The sequence below is a fragment of the Chroicocephalus ridibundus genome, chromosome 7 (assembly GCF_963924245.1).
Source record: "Chroicocephalus ridibundus chromosome 7, bChrRid1.1, whole genome shotgun sequence".
NCBI classification, from domain to species: domain Eukaryota; kingdom Metazoa; phylum Chordata; class Aves; order Charadriiformes; family Laridae; genus Chroicocephalus; species Chroicocephalus ridibundus.
Window position 1 is genome coordinate 32,178,223 of NC_086290.1, and position 12,430 is coordinate 32,190,652.

The 12,430-nt window shown below is 40.7% G+C and overlaps 1 long non-coding RNA gene across 1 annotated transcript; it reads right to left on the reverse strand.

The window, feature by feature from the left end:
- Window positions 1–86: 86 nt before the first annotated feature.
- LOC134519009 (uncharacterized) lies at window positions 87–6,891 on the reverse strand. The gene is made up of 3 exons (XR_010072105.1): window positions 6,786–6,891; window positions 5,983–6,181; window positions 87–3,264 (listed from the first exon to the last, which is right to left on the reverse strand). It is a non-coding gene; the product is annotated as an uncharacterized LOC134519009 (long non-coding RNA).
- Window positions 6,892–12,430: the final 5,539 nt, after the last annotated feature.

Here is a 12,430-nt window from a genome sequence, read left to right on the forward strand (position 1 = left end):
AACAAAAAAAAAAAACCAAAAAAAAAACCCAAAAACATGGTGGTGGGAGAATGAAGCTATCTTCACTGAGTCAGTTACACAGTAGAAGGTAGAAGCTAATATTTGCTTTATTTCTAATTGTGAAATTAATATATTTAATATTAATGATGGTGGTGTATAAAACTGTATTGATAAGTGCTTTACAAAATCGTCAGCCTCAAGAGATTTTCTTAAAGCTGGTACGTTTAAAGGATTTGTATATTCTCTTAAGTATAAATATATCTACATGACCATCGTTTTGACGAAATGAGATTTTTTTTTAAAAGTTAGATGTGTAAATGTTGGTAGGATTTCAATTTCAGTTAATTGAAGTCTGCCACAAATTTTGACTAACCATGTATTGTTTTAGGAGCGCTACGACTGTATACTAGTTTTTAACTTTTCCTACTTTAAATGGAAATTATTTTTAAGGCTACAATACTAAAATATCTGCTGATCAGCACATCTTCTGTATGCACTTTTGAATTACTGCTGTTCAGGTAAATTTTCTAAAATGAGAAGACCAGTTTCTGAGATGACATACAGAGAACTGTAGGAATTGTGCAAGTTGGAAGTAGTGTAAACTGATTTTGTTTTGCTTTTGGAACCAGTACTTAATGCATATTTAATTTAGGGAAGTTCAGCTTCAATTTAGATTGCAAAAATTGATTACTCTTATCCACAGGAGACTCTACAGGAACTGCGATACAAATTGAATCTACAAATGTTATACTTTCTTATGTTAGATAGTGTTAGAGAAGCAGAAAATAAGAAACCCAATTTACAAGGAAGAAAAGTTCTTATCTTGCTATAGTTTCTCTGTTGCTGTCTTATTGTTGATACTGAAATCAAGCCTTTTCTTAAATAGTAGCACATGTATTGCAATTTATTGGTTTGGAGGATTCCTCCAAGAGTCAGCACTGAGGTTTTCATACCTTTTGTAAACTGACGGTTCTGTTGTTTTCTCTCTTAACACAAAATGGACCAAAGAATCTGGGATGAAGCAGCAAAGGATAAACTAAATGTGTTCTGGCATCTCAAGAGGTCTGTCTGGATTCATTTCTACTGGCTGATAAAACATGAATGCTTTTACTTGCTATCAATGGGATGTATACACAGACTACTATTGCAGTCTGGGAAAATAATTTGTGAACGAGAGTAGCATCTATCACGAAAAGGAATGTTGTTCATCTTTTTTGAATCAGGTTGGAACCTTGAATTAGACTGGAACTGAAAGAGCTCACTGCAATGACCCACTCCTGGCACCAAGCATTTATTCTTTTGTATCATTTTCAGGCCTAGTTTTTCAAGCAGCTGAAAATAAGAAAACACCCATGGACAAGGAACATTTTGAATGTGTTCTAGTCTAGGAACTTCTATTAGTAGTGCTCGTTGGAACCGCAGATGTTGTTCCAGATCTGCTCTTTGCCTGCAAACAGCGTTAATAAAGTGGATTACAGATAAAGAACAGAATTCCTCCTTGGGTTCGAGAGCTGGTGCTTTGACTTGAAAGCTACCTGCTCAGTTAGCTCGTTGCTGGTTCACTGGCAGTTTCTTTGACTTTGCCACAGTGCATACAGTGCCTTCTGAGGCACTGAGCCTGGACGGAAGACTGGACTTCCCCCAGTGTGTGTGGGGGAATGGGCTGGGAAAGAAAATGCTGGCTTATGCTAATACCTTATTGTGGGCCAGTATATCTTCTCTTACAGTGGTATGAATAGAGTGAGCAAGAGATAGATGTAGTTCCAATGTATCCTCTTATCCCTGGTACTGCTTTGTGCCTGACAAATTGATCTAGGCTTCCCTTAAGAAGGCCTGTTATGCTATTTGTAGTATTATAATATGTGGTATTCGGACTCTCGGTTCCTGTGTTCTGAGGTGCTGGTAGAAATGAGTTCTGGAAGCACGCTATCCTGGAGTCTGCTCCGATGGACCGCATAAAGGTAATCATAGTTTCAGATGTGCGGGGAAATCTACTTGGGCTTCTTTCTGTGGCGTAAATGGATGTTAAAAACTCTAAAACAGTTAAAGAATATGGATAAGATGTATGTGCATTGCTGATGAAACTTGGGGAAACATCGGAAAACTTGTTAAACAGCAAAAGAACTGCATTGTGTCTTGGAGTTTTAATTGAAGGCAGCTTAACCAACTCGTGGGGTACTGATGCTGCTTTTCAATGTTAACTGATAGAACTGACTACAGAAATATTTTTGTATAGTCTGGTAGTAGGTGTAAAGATGTGTTATTACTGAGGAAAAAAATAACTTCCCTCTGATTAACAGCTACGTACCTGATTAAAAGCTGTGCTTTGTGTTTTGGCTTCCTCTAGAGCTGGTCTAGCATCTTCCTCTTTCTTCATCTGCTCCTCAGCCTCATATCTTGTCTTCTCCCAATTTCTTCTTTCATCCTCCGGGCATTCTTCTGCCATCTCTACTAGTTGATGATGTTACTCCTCTAACCACATTGCTCCTTCTTTCTGTCTGCATTTTTCTGCCTCTTAGAAACAGATCACCAATAACTATTAGTTGCTCACATACTTCCTATTTAGGAAATGTTTTTTTCATCAATTACAAATAGAAAGAAAATACCGTTATAATACTGACATTGGAAGTATTTAATATTGTCTCAAACATGTGAGTCTGTCTTAAATTCTAATTGGATTTTTTTTTTTTTTACTCTGCTTGGCATTTAGGTTTTCAAACCTTCCTCTGCAACTGTTTGTTGTTTTTTCGTTTTATTTTTTTAAACTGTAGCTACTGAGACTCAGGCTTTCAGAGAAGATACACAATGAAAACACCAATAAATGAATAGATGTAGCACAATGTTGTTATTGCTAGTGTCTTACACAGTGGCATCATAGCTAGGCTGTGGAATTTCTCTTCTTCAGGCTGCAGGGACTGTGGAAGAGAGGACTATTGTTACCATATCTATTTAGTAGAGGAGGAGCAGTTGAGGTACTGTAAGTTTGGGACTTAGTGTCACAGGAATTCCACGACAGACACACAGGCTAAGTCCATGTCTTCACCAGAAATCATCCATTCAGATCAATTACCTGCAGCTAGAATAATCATTAGCCTTTCTATAGACCACCTGCTCTTCTTGTTCTTGTAGGTGTCTATTCTGGAACTGCAGAAGCTTTCTGTGATAATCCTCCTCCTCCTGCTGCTGCCAAATGAGTTCTTGTGCTGCTTTCTCTAATTGTGACTTCTTTGCTGCCACCTCCACTCTTCTTTTAGTTTCTATAAACTAAAACGTAAATGATTATTAATTGCTATAGCAACCTTAGCTTTGCTGAACATGCTTGCTAAAGACAAGTAGATTCTAGCCCAAAGAGCTAAGCAGATTGCCAAAGTGAAGGGAGAGAAATGAAAATGAAGAGAGAACAGGTGCTGGTTAGTGATACTTAGCATACGTCTGGTTTGTTCTGCAAATTAGTATTAAAAAAAAATAAATTACTGCCTACTTTCCTTCATACTGTCTGTAAAGGGGGCAAAACCCCGAATTATAATTTTTATATGTGTGCTTTTGAGGAGGACATGAGGACAATGGGATACAGGTACATGGTTCATGTGAAACAAAGATGTGGAGACAAGGGATGGAGGAGAGCAAGTGGACAGCTAGGAAAGCTCAGAGAACAAGACCTGGAAGAAAAGATTGGAATGCACCTTTGTGGAACAAGAATGCAAACCCAGAACAAGAACCCAGGCTATGCAACAAACAAGGAGGCAATGGAAAACCTTGGTTGAGATTTAGATGTAAACAGAATGGTGATCAAAATGGGATATTTTTGCAGCAGGATTCACGCAGTAAGGAGCATGAAAGAAAGTCAAGGACGTTCGTGAAGCGAAGGAATATTCTCCTTATTTTGGGAACAGAAAGTTAAGGACTATCAAATTAAAGATCTTCTGCTTCACTGAGCGCTATTTAAGATAACTTCCAAACTAACTCAGTGTTCTCAGTCCAACAGTTTGATTGAATGCCTACTTGCTTTTCCTGAAATAAAGTTTAGCAAGGCACGGCACTAATATAGAAAAATGCTTTATAAGTCAGATTTGTCCTTTCTTTTAAAGCATCCGATTAAAAGATGCTACTCTACAAATCTGGTACTTAGGAATGCCAGTGACCAGGGGATACCCTCCAGTTTTTATTTTTAGGTAGGCTGCAGCTCTTCAAAATTACCCCAGGAGGTCGCTGTTCTCCCCAGTAAATACCATTCTTAATGAAAAAGTAACTAGAGGAAGAAAATCGAAGCAATGCAGTAAGATGTATCAGAACATGTTGTTTTGTGTAAGCAGAACACTTCAAGAAGTGAATAGAAATGTGATAATTATATTACACTGGAACTTGTTTCTGATAGTGTTAAAGGAGAAGCTGCTGCCCGAGCATTCACACACCACTCAAGTCTTCAACTGCTAGGATCAGAGTCCCTTTGCAGTGGGCAACCCCAGTGGGCTGATGGATGCCCCTTTTGACTCCTCACACACACACTCTTGGGTGCGCTCCCTCCTTCTTCAGGCTCAACCTAGGTTTCCCACAGCAGTCTCAGGTGTCAGATTTTATAAAAATAAATAATTTAATTGAAAGGTACAGCAGCAAGGTCAGCCCAGGCTGGGTGCCTCCGAAAAAGGAGGAACCTTGAACAAAGAAATCCCTGGGCAATTATACGCCTGCAATCTATACACTTGCCCCTCAGACGCCGTTCACATGTCTTTTAGGCCAATGGTGATTTTTGGTCTGGGGTCTTCCAACACTGTATTGGGTACTTTTTCTGTGTCCAGACAGGCAGGCCATTGACTGCTCTTATTCATTTGCAGTCTCTGCTGACAGTTGTAGCCTCCTTATATTCTGGTTTATGCTTCTTGTGCATCTCTGCTCACTGTCAGAACATGAGGAACTGCAAAGTCCCAGATTTAGGGAAAACATTACCAAAACATCAATATGTTATCAACGTTTTTCTTATACTAAAAGACTAAACACAGCACTGTACCAGCTGCTAGGACAATGACTAAGAAAATTAACTCTATTGTGGTCTGAAGGCTTCAGCAAATACAGCCAGTCATGCTAAGTAAAGCTAAGATAACAGTGTAAATCACACCATATTATAACCCTAAGTGATTTATTCTAATTAAAGCTTACTTATTTAACCTAAACAACTAATATTTCTCAACAGTGGGTTTCCCAGAATTTTGCCCTAAGTATTTGTTGTGGGGTTTTCGTGGGTTCCCCCCTCCCCAAAGCTATGTCAGCAGAGGTGAAGAGCAAAAGTGCTCTTACTGCTTTTTTTTGTAATGTAAAATTCTTGTATCATTAAGGAATAACCTACATTGCTATGAAATGTCTTTATAACCATGCAGTTGTGACCATGCTGAGGTTTTTGTCAGTGAAAATGCTCTGTGGTGGTTTTGGTGATGTATGGAAAGTGTGGAATATCATCTTCATGAACTCACTGTAAACTAGGTACAATTGGTTGAAAAACTGAATTTGTTTAATGACTTTGATTCACTGTCAATACTGATTTTTCATTAATGAGTTGGAAAATTGTAATTTTAGGACAGACTCAGAAATCAGAGTAATGATAAATGGATGAAAGTATTTTTAAAAAGTGAAGTTAAATTAGTAGACATACACACAATATTAAACTTAAGAAAAAATCTAACATGCTGGTTAAAAGATGGAACTTTATGTATGCACATGTTCCAGATTAAAAGGTCTGTGATATTATCCTCTGGTTTGGAATTTGCCTGGGGGTACTGGATCAGTTTGCTGGCTCCTTTACACTCTTATGTGTTATTAGTCTTCTATTATATTAGAAGATGCTTTGTTATATATGTGTTTCTTCATGCTGGAACACTGATGGGTTTGGATACATACACCTTGCTGACAAAAGGCAAAGCAAAGACTGCTGTAGTTTTGTGTCATCATTCAAATGTTCCCTTCTAAAATGAGAACATTATCCCCACTAACCGCATCTCCTCCATGCTCCTCTGTTGTTCCTTTTCCAGATCTGCCTTCACTTTTTCCATTTGTTCCTGCTGCTCTCTTTTTCCACTCTGTTGTTCTTGTTCCTTCCTCTTCTGCTCCACTTTAGCTGCTGCCTTTTTCCCTTTTCTGCTCTTACTTTTTCCTGTGCAGATCTCCCTTCTTGCCATTTTCCAGGAGGAATCTGAACAGGAATATAATTAATAATGCACTTAAAGTTGACATTCTGTCGATTATTTACCTGTTATTGAGATTTAAAATTCTTGAAAGAGATATGTTTTATGTACTTATTAAAGTAGATTTGACTTACGTGGGACTCTTCCTGTCACTGTGGTCAACAGTGCCTGTTTTCTCTACATAGTGAATGTTTTACTATTTTTTCTTCCAGTAGGTACTTGCCTTTGTGGTATCTGATGACTCTTATGTTAATTTCCTAGTATTTAGTGTCCCAATAAGTTGCTACTTAAGCTGTATTCTCTGATCCTCTGCCAACTTCATGATTTCCCCTGTATTTTTTGTAAATATTTTGAAGTTGTAATAAGTGAGGGAGCAGGCACAGGGGTTTCATCTAGCCCCACAAAAGAGGATGCTCTGAGGAAACGCGTAAAGTCTAAAAAAGCCTACAAGTCTGACAGCTGATCTATCAGCTAGAGGATCACTGTGATGAAATGGGAAGGCTGCAAACAGTTCCTATTTCTCCGGTTCTAAATTAGGACTGAGGAAAGCTTCTCCAGGAGCTGCAGGGATTTAAGACGCAGCTTTGGAGTGTACCCGACCAGCCTTTTTACCTTGGTCTGTGCTGTCGCTTCACAAGAAGGCATCGGGGAGCGCTTCTGTGCTCCAGATTTTCTTGGAGACTGGTCTTAAAAGGTTTACGGCCTGGGAATGGCGGCTTTTACCGGCCCCGCCGCAGCGGGAGCGGGGCGGGCGGGGGCCGCGGTTCCCGCCGCCGGCGCCTCCCTCAGCGCCCGCCGTCCCGCGCCCCCTCACGGCCCCCTCCGGGCGCTGTTGCCCCTTTCGGTTGGCGGGGACAGCGAACAGCCACGGGTGCGCTGTGTGAGCGAAAGCCGAAGGGCCATGAAGGGCCACGTTGAGAGAGTGTGAACGGGAGCCCCGCCAGGGCAAGGGACTCCATGTCTGCTAGGGCTTCCTGAGAGGAAGCTCCATTCAGTGGTAGGAAGGACAACTTTGGCCCTGCCTGGTCGGAGGAGGAGGTCGGCTGGGTGAGGTGAGGAGAGGAACCGGCATGTTTTACCTGCCCATGGGGAGGATCCAAGGGAACGGGCTGGTTGTGTGTTGTAGTGGGGGCCTGCCTGGGCCTACCCAGTGCTCCTGTCACCCTCAGCCAGGCTGTCGTGGGGTACTCGCTGCCCTGGCCTGCTGCGACATGACAGGTGGGACCTGCTCCTTTCCTTTCTCGTCAAGTTAACCTGCCAGAAGGCCTCCAAGAGTGATGGCTTCATCCCATACCAGCCTGTGTGGATGATGCTCAGGCAAATAAAAAAAACAAAACAAAGCTTGTTGCTAATGAGGATGAATGAGTGTGGGAGTGACTTGAGCTTGGCTGCACCTGTGCTTGGGGTGCAAAACAAGCTGGGGCTGCTGGTGAGCTCTGTCTGGTGTGGAGCAGCCCAAGGGGCCTGGCCTTGTGTGGGGAGGTGCTGCCCTGTGAGGCTGTGGGAGCTGGGAGTAGGAGCCCCCTGTGCCATGTCCTAGAAAGGAGCCTCTTGTGTGGCCCCTCTGAGGGGAAGCGTCCGGCCAGGGGGATAACAAGGGTGTGCTGAGGGGGTTGTGGGGCTAGGAAAGCACCTGTGACAAGAGGGAGCCTGGCTCTTCCTCAGTGTGGGGGCACAGACACCTTGAGGAGGCAGCCATCTTGTGGTGGTGGAGGCTGGTGGCAGAGCTGCCCTCCTGCAGCAGCAGGTAAGGACACACCGGAAAAGACTTATTTTGTATCCCTGTTGCATAGGAGATGCTTCAGCGTATGTCCCTGCCTGTACTCGCAAGCACCATTTCTCACCTCCGCAGCCTCCCAGCTGCCGCGTGGGTGCTGCTGGCTGGGGTGACTGCTGGAGGCAAGTGGCCTGAGCCAGGGGCTGGTTGTCAGGGAGGACTTCATCCTCCTCAGGAGGAGAGCAGGTGTGCTGGCTGCTGCCACATGCCTCGCCAGGTCCCCTCTCCCTGTCAGCCTCTGGTCACCTTGCTCTGCCTTGTGCCTTCTCTGCATGGGTCCTTTTCTTCCCTGTGTCTCTCTTGTTTGGTTTTCCTGGAAAAACACAAAGCTTTCCTAACCTAATATGGCCAAATCACTGTCAAAGTAGTACGTTGTTGATCTGGGTGGTATTTTGGATGCTGTGGATACTGTGGTGATTGTTCACTCAGAGTATGAAAGTTTCAGTCTGGAAGTAAATCTGTTCTTTCTGTTAATGTGTTTATTTTGGATTTATGTAATACTTTTGTGGTGGGGCAAAGTGTCAGAGCAAATCATAAATAGGATGAAAGTGTTGTGTTTTCATCTAAATCTCATTCTAGGTAAGAGAATTTTCTCTAAGATACAATTTGGTGACTTAAATATTCTTGGTCTTTCTGTCTCTATTCTGTTTCCTGGTCCACCTGAGTTAATCAAATAAACCAAGAATCTTATTTTGAATCTTCATTGTTAAGGTCAAAAAGGTGCAACAAATGCGTCATCAGGACTGTAGTGAACTTCAGACAGAAAAATTTGGTGGAGAATGTTAATACTTTGATGCAGACAGCTATTAACCTATAATAAATTATCTTGTCCTAATCAACGGTACTACTGCTCTGAATGTTATCCTGAAGGCTTAGGCTCTCATCTGTCTGTCTAGATTAAATGCTTACACTTAACTTAGTCTCTTCTGTGGACAAATGGTAGAAAGCCACGATATCCAGCAAAAGGAAGGTGCAATATGAGACAGATGAGTTGTGAGCCTCGTGCTGCCTCTGGCCTGCTGGTTAACTTCACACAAGTTTTCTCTGTCTCTGAAAGTCTGCCCACAGTGTAAGGCCCAACAAAATCCAACTTTGTGTTTCAAGGTACCACCCTAATGCAAACAGGCATGCCTAAATAACCTCAGACGATGTTTATTGTAAGTGCATGCTCTAGTAGACGTACTCCGGGATTTTCAGCTTTACAGGTGCAGTCTAGAGAGAAAAAAAAACCCTAGCTGCTGTGTCTGCTTGTTAATACAATTTGTAATCCTTGACTTTTGATACAAAATAAAATTAAAAAACCCTTACACTTATTCTAAGTGTAGTTAAAATATTTCTGTTAGTGATGTTTGATATATCTTGTTTGAGGCTTATTAACAATGAAATTAGTTTTAATAACAGTTGATTATTACCACTCACAAAAACTATAAAATAATCCCTAAATATAAGAATTTTCCTTGGTCTTTGATCTTGCAAGCAACTACCAAGCAAAAGCACAAAAATAAAGTTGACTAGACCCTCTCTTTTGTTCTGTTTTGAAGAAATTGACTATAACATGCTAATCTCTTATATACCTTTGCAATATCTCCCATTGAAATAACTATAAAGGTGCAAACAATGATGCTGAGCAAGATGCTAAAAGATCTGCTTTTTGTTCATTAACCTTACCTATAACAAATTCTGCCTTGTGGTATTGTCAGTCTTTATTATTGTTCTTTTTTGGCATGTCGGATGCTGAATCCACCTTTGTCAACTTTCTGATGCTCTTCACGACTTTGGTCTCTGCAGCTCCCACATCCTAGGAAAAAAGCATCGAAGTGTATGTGCTTATGATATACAGTGATAAGGAGTATTGATTCACCTCCTGGCAAACAGCAAATGCTGAAATTGTTGTACCAATTTGTTATTTACCTCACAAGAGTTGCTGATAAGAGAATATTTGTATCTCTTCAGGATTTGCACACTAGGAATTCACCACAACTGCTACAGTCCACTTCTGTACGAGCACCCCAAATGAAACGTATTCCTGTGCTACCAGGTCTAAAATTTCTGCATGAAAACCTAGCTGAGACATGAAGATAACTTCACATTGCTCTGTGTACTCACTGATGAAGAGCTGAGGAAAAGATAAAGGAAAATATTTTCCACTATAAATTACGATTCAGGGTTTATGCTAAAAGCTAGGCCAATGTCAGTTGATTGTGTAAATAATTGCCTTTTGGTTTGTGGGGGCTGTTGGGTTTTGGTTTTGTCTGTTACCTGCTGTTGATGTAACTGCTCCTACAGTTCCTTCTAATACCAGACTGGTTGTTTACTCTGCACTGGGATCCTCCTATTTCACTTTACCCTAAGACCAGTTGTTGGACCGGTGAGGGAAAATAGATGGGATCTCAGAACATTGAGTCAGAACTTGTCCTCTGCTACTCCAGCTGTATTTTTTCAGTGCTGCTGGCCTATGGAAGGGTTATAAGGAAGAATGGTGTTCTACCATTAATCAGTAGTGTTTGTACTTATATGTACATGTATGTCATTTAGCAGTTTACTATATACAACTTCCTCTGCAAATGAATGATTGTTTTGCCACCTTAACTTTATCCCGATGGTACGTAAACAGACAGAATCTGTACCACAAGCCAGACAGCACTTACTGCATTGCATTCAGTGTCTGAACCATGATTAAAACCAGTCTCTAATATAAATATGTAGTCAAAGACATTCCAGGAGAAGGGTCAGGAAGTTTTGCTTCCATAGGACTTATAATATCAAAGCTGCTGCCAACTGTTTCTTTCCTGCTCTCTGTTCGTTGGGAGATCTCTTCGCTTGCATACTGCTTTTCAGAGTTGTTGTTTTTACTCCAAAAGTCTCCTCCTGCATTTCCTGATGACTGGGAGATCTCTCTTGATCCAGATTCAGGCTCTATATCTTGTCTTTTAAAAACTGGGAGATGGGAGAGAGCAGCAATAAAATTAAGCATCAAAATTTAGACTTGATTCCAGTTTTAAAAAAACAACAAACCGAAGAAAAAAAGAAAAACACCTTGGAAAGGTGTAGAAAAATCTTGAGGTTTGGTTTCACTCCTGCCTTAACCTCTCACCATGTTTTGCACATCTGTAAGCCCTGAAACTCTTCAGAATAATCTGTCAGTACTATATAATGAAGAACTCATGTAATTGTAATGGCCCTAGCAGGTAGCTGCTACTCTCCTTGGAGATCACTTGTCTCCTCATTACTGAGGAAAGCGAGTCCTGTTCTTTTTTATGCTGCAATGAAGATCCAAAGACTCATTTGCAGATGCCTTGCATATTTAATAATGGTGAATATTTTAATAATTACAGTTTCATTTCTGTAACACTTACTATCCAAAGATCTTGAAGTATTTTAGAAACTCATGGTCTGATTTTTATTTTAGGAGTGATGTGAATCTATAGCTTCCAGTGACTTTAGTAGCAGCAGTAAGTGCTCGGTTTCTCTGAAGATCAAGCTACAAATAATGACATTTCACATTTTAATTAATAACTTTTGTATGAATGTTCTGTGAAGTCCTGTTTGGAATGTATTTCCTGAACATGGCTAAAAGAGGTGCATTTGTAAGTCAATAGCATAAATAAAAGAAAAATGAGAGGCTTTATTTTGCTTCTCGTCTTAGGATAAGTTGGTCTCTACAGCAGGCAGTTGATTCTGAGAGGTGTGACCTGAATGTAAGGATTTGTATAAAAAAGTTAATACTACAGTGGCTCACTCCTCTTCTTGCCACAGTATCAGAGTAGTGGGAAAAAAAAAGATAAATGTTCATTCTGAGCATGGAATGTAATAACTATTACACTCAGCTTAACGCTAGTTCTGTATAAAAAAATCTTATTTTACTTACTGGGATGAGAGAGAAGGCAAAAAATTTCTTAATGCTAGGTGGATATTTTAGGTTTATTCACTTTGGTTTAAAAACTGATCCTGCTTTGAGGTCATTTGGTATAAATTCCACTGAAGACCACCTCCTTGAGCATCTACTGTAAATAAATGCTGAGACTCGTCCAGACCTATATAGAGGCTTGTAGAGAGCAATCTGTGTCAAGTACATGTCTTCTCCCTGTGTTTCCAGAGTCCCTGGACTCATCATATAATCATAGCATCATATCACTACGCAGAAGAGTCATAAACCTGGCTTAACTGGCTAATTTATAGTTGTCTTGTATCATCCAAGTAGCACAAAGCCTGAGGAACTTAACTATCTAAAGTTTTCTGCGGTGTCACCATGCAGCTTGTTTCTGGTATACATTTTCTGTATAACTCATTAGTTTTCCTCTATAGTCTGTCTAGGCTGGAGTGTATGGTTATCTGTTTAACTTGAATTAATTGATTTACACCTGAGCAGTAAACTTCATGTCACCTCTTATTTTTTCTCAGTCCTAGTTTTAAGAGGTCTTATCAAAGCACCCTAAAAGTGCTTAGATGATGTAGCAGTCAAACATATTAATCTGAGGAC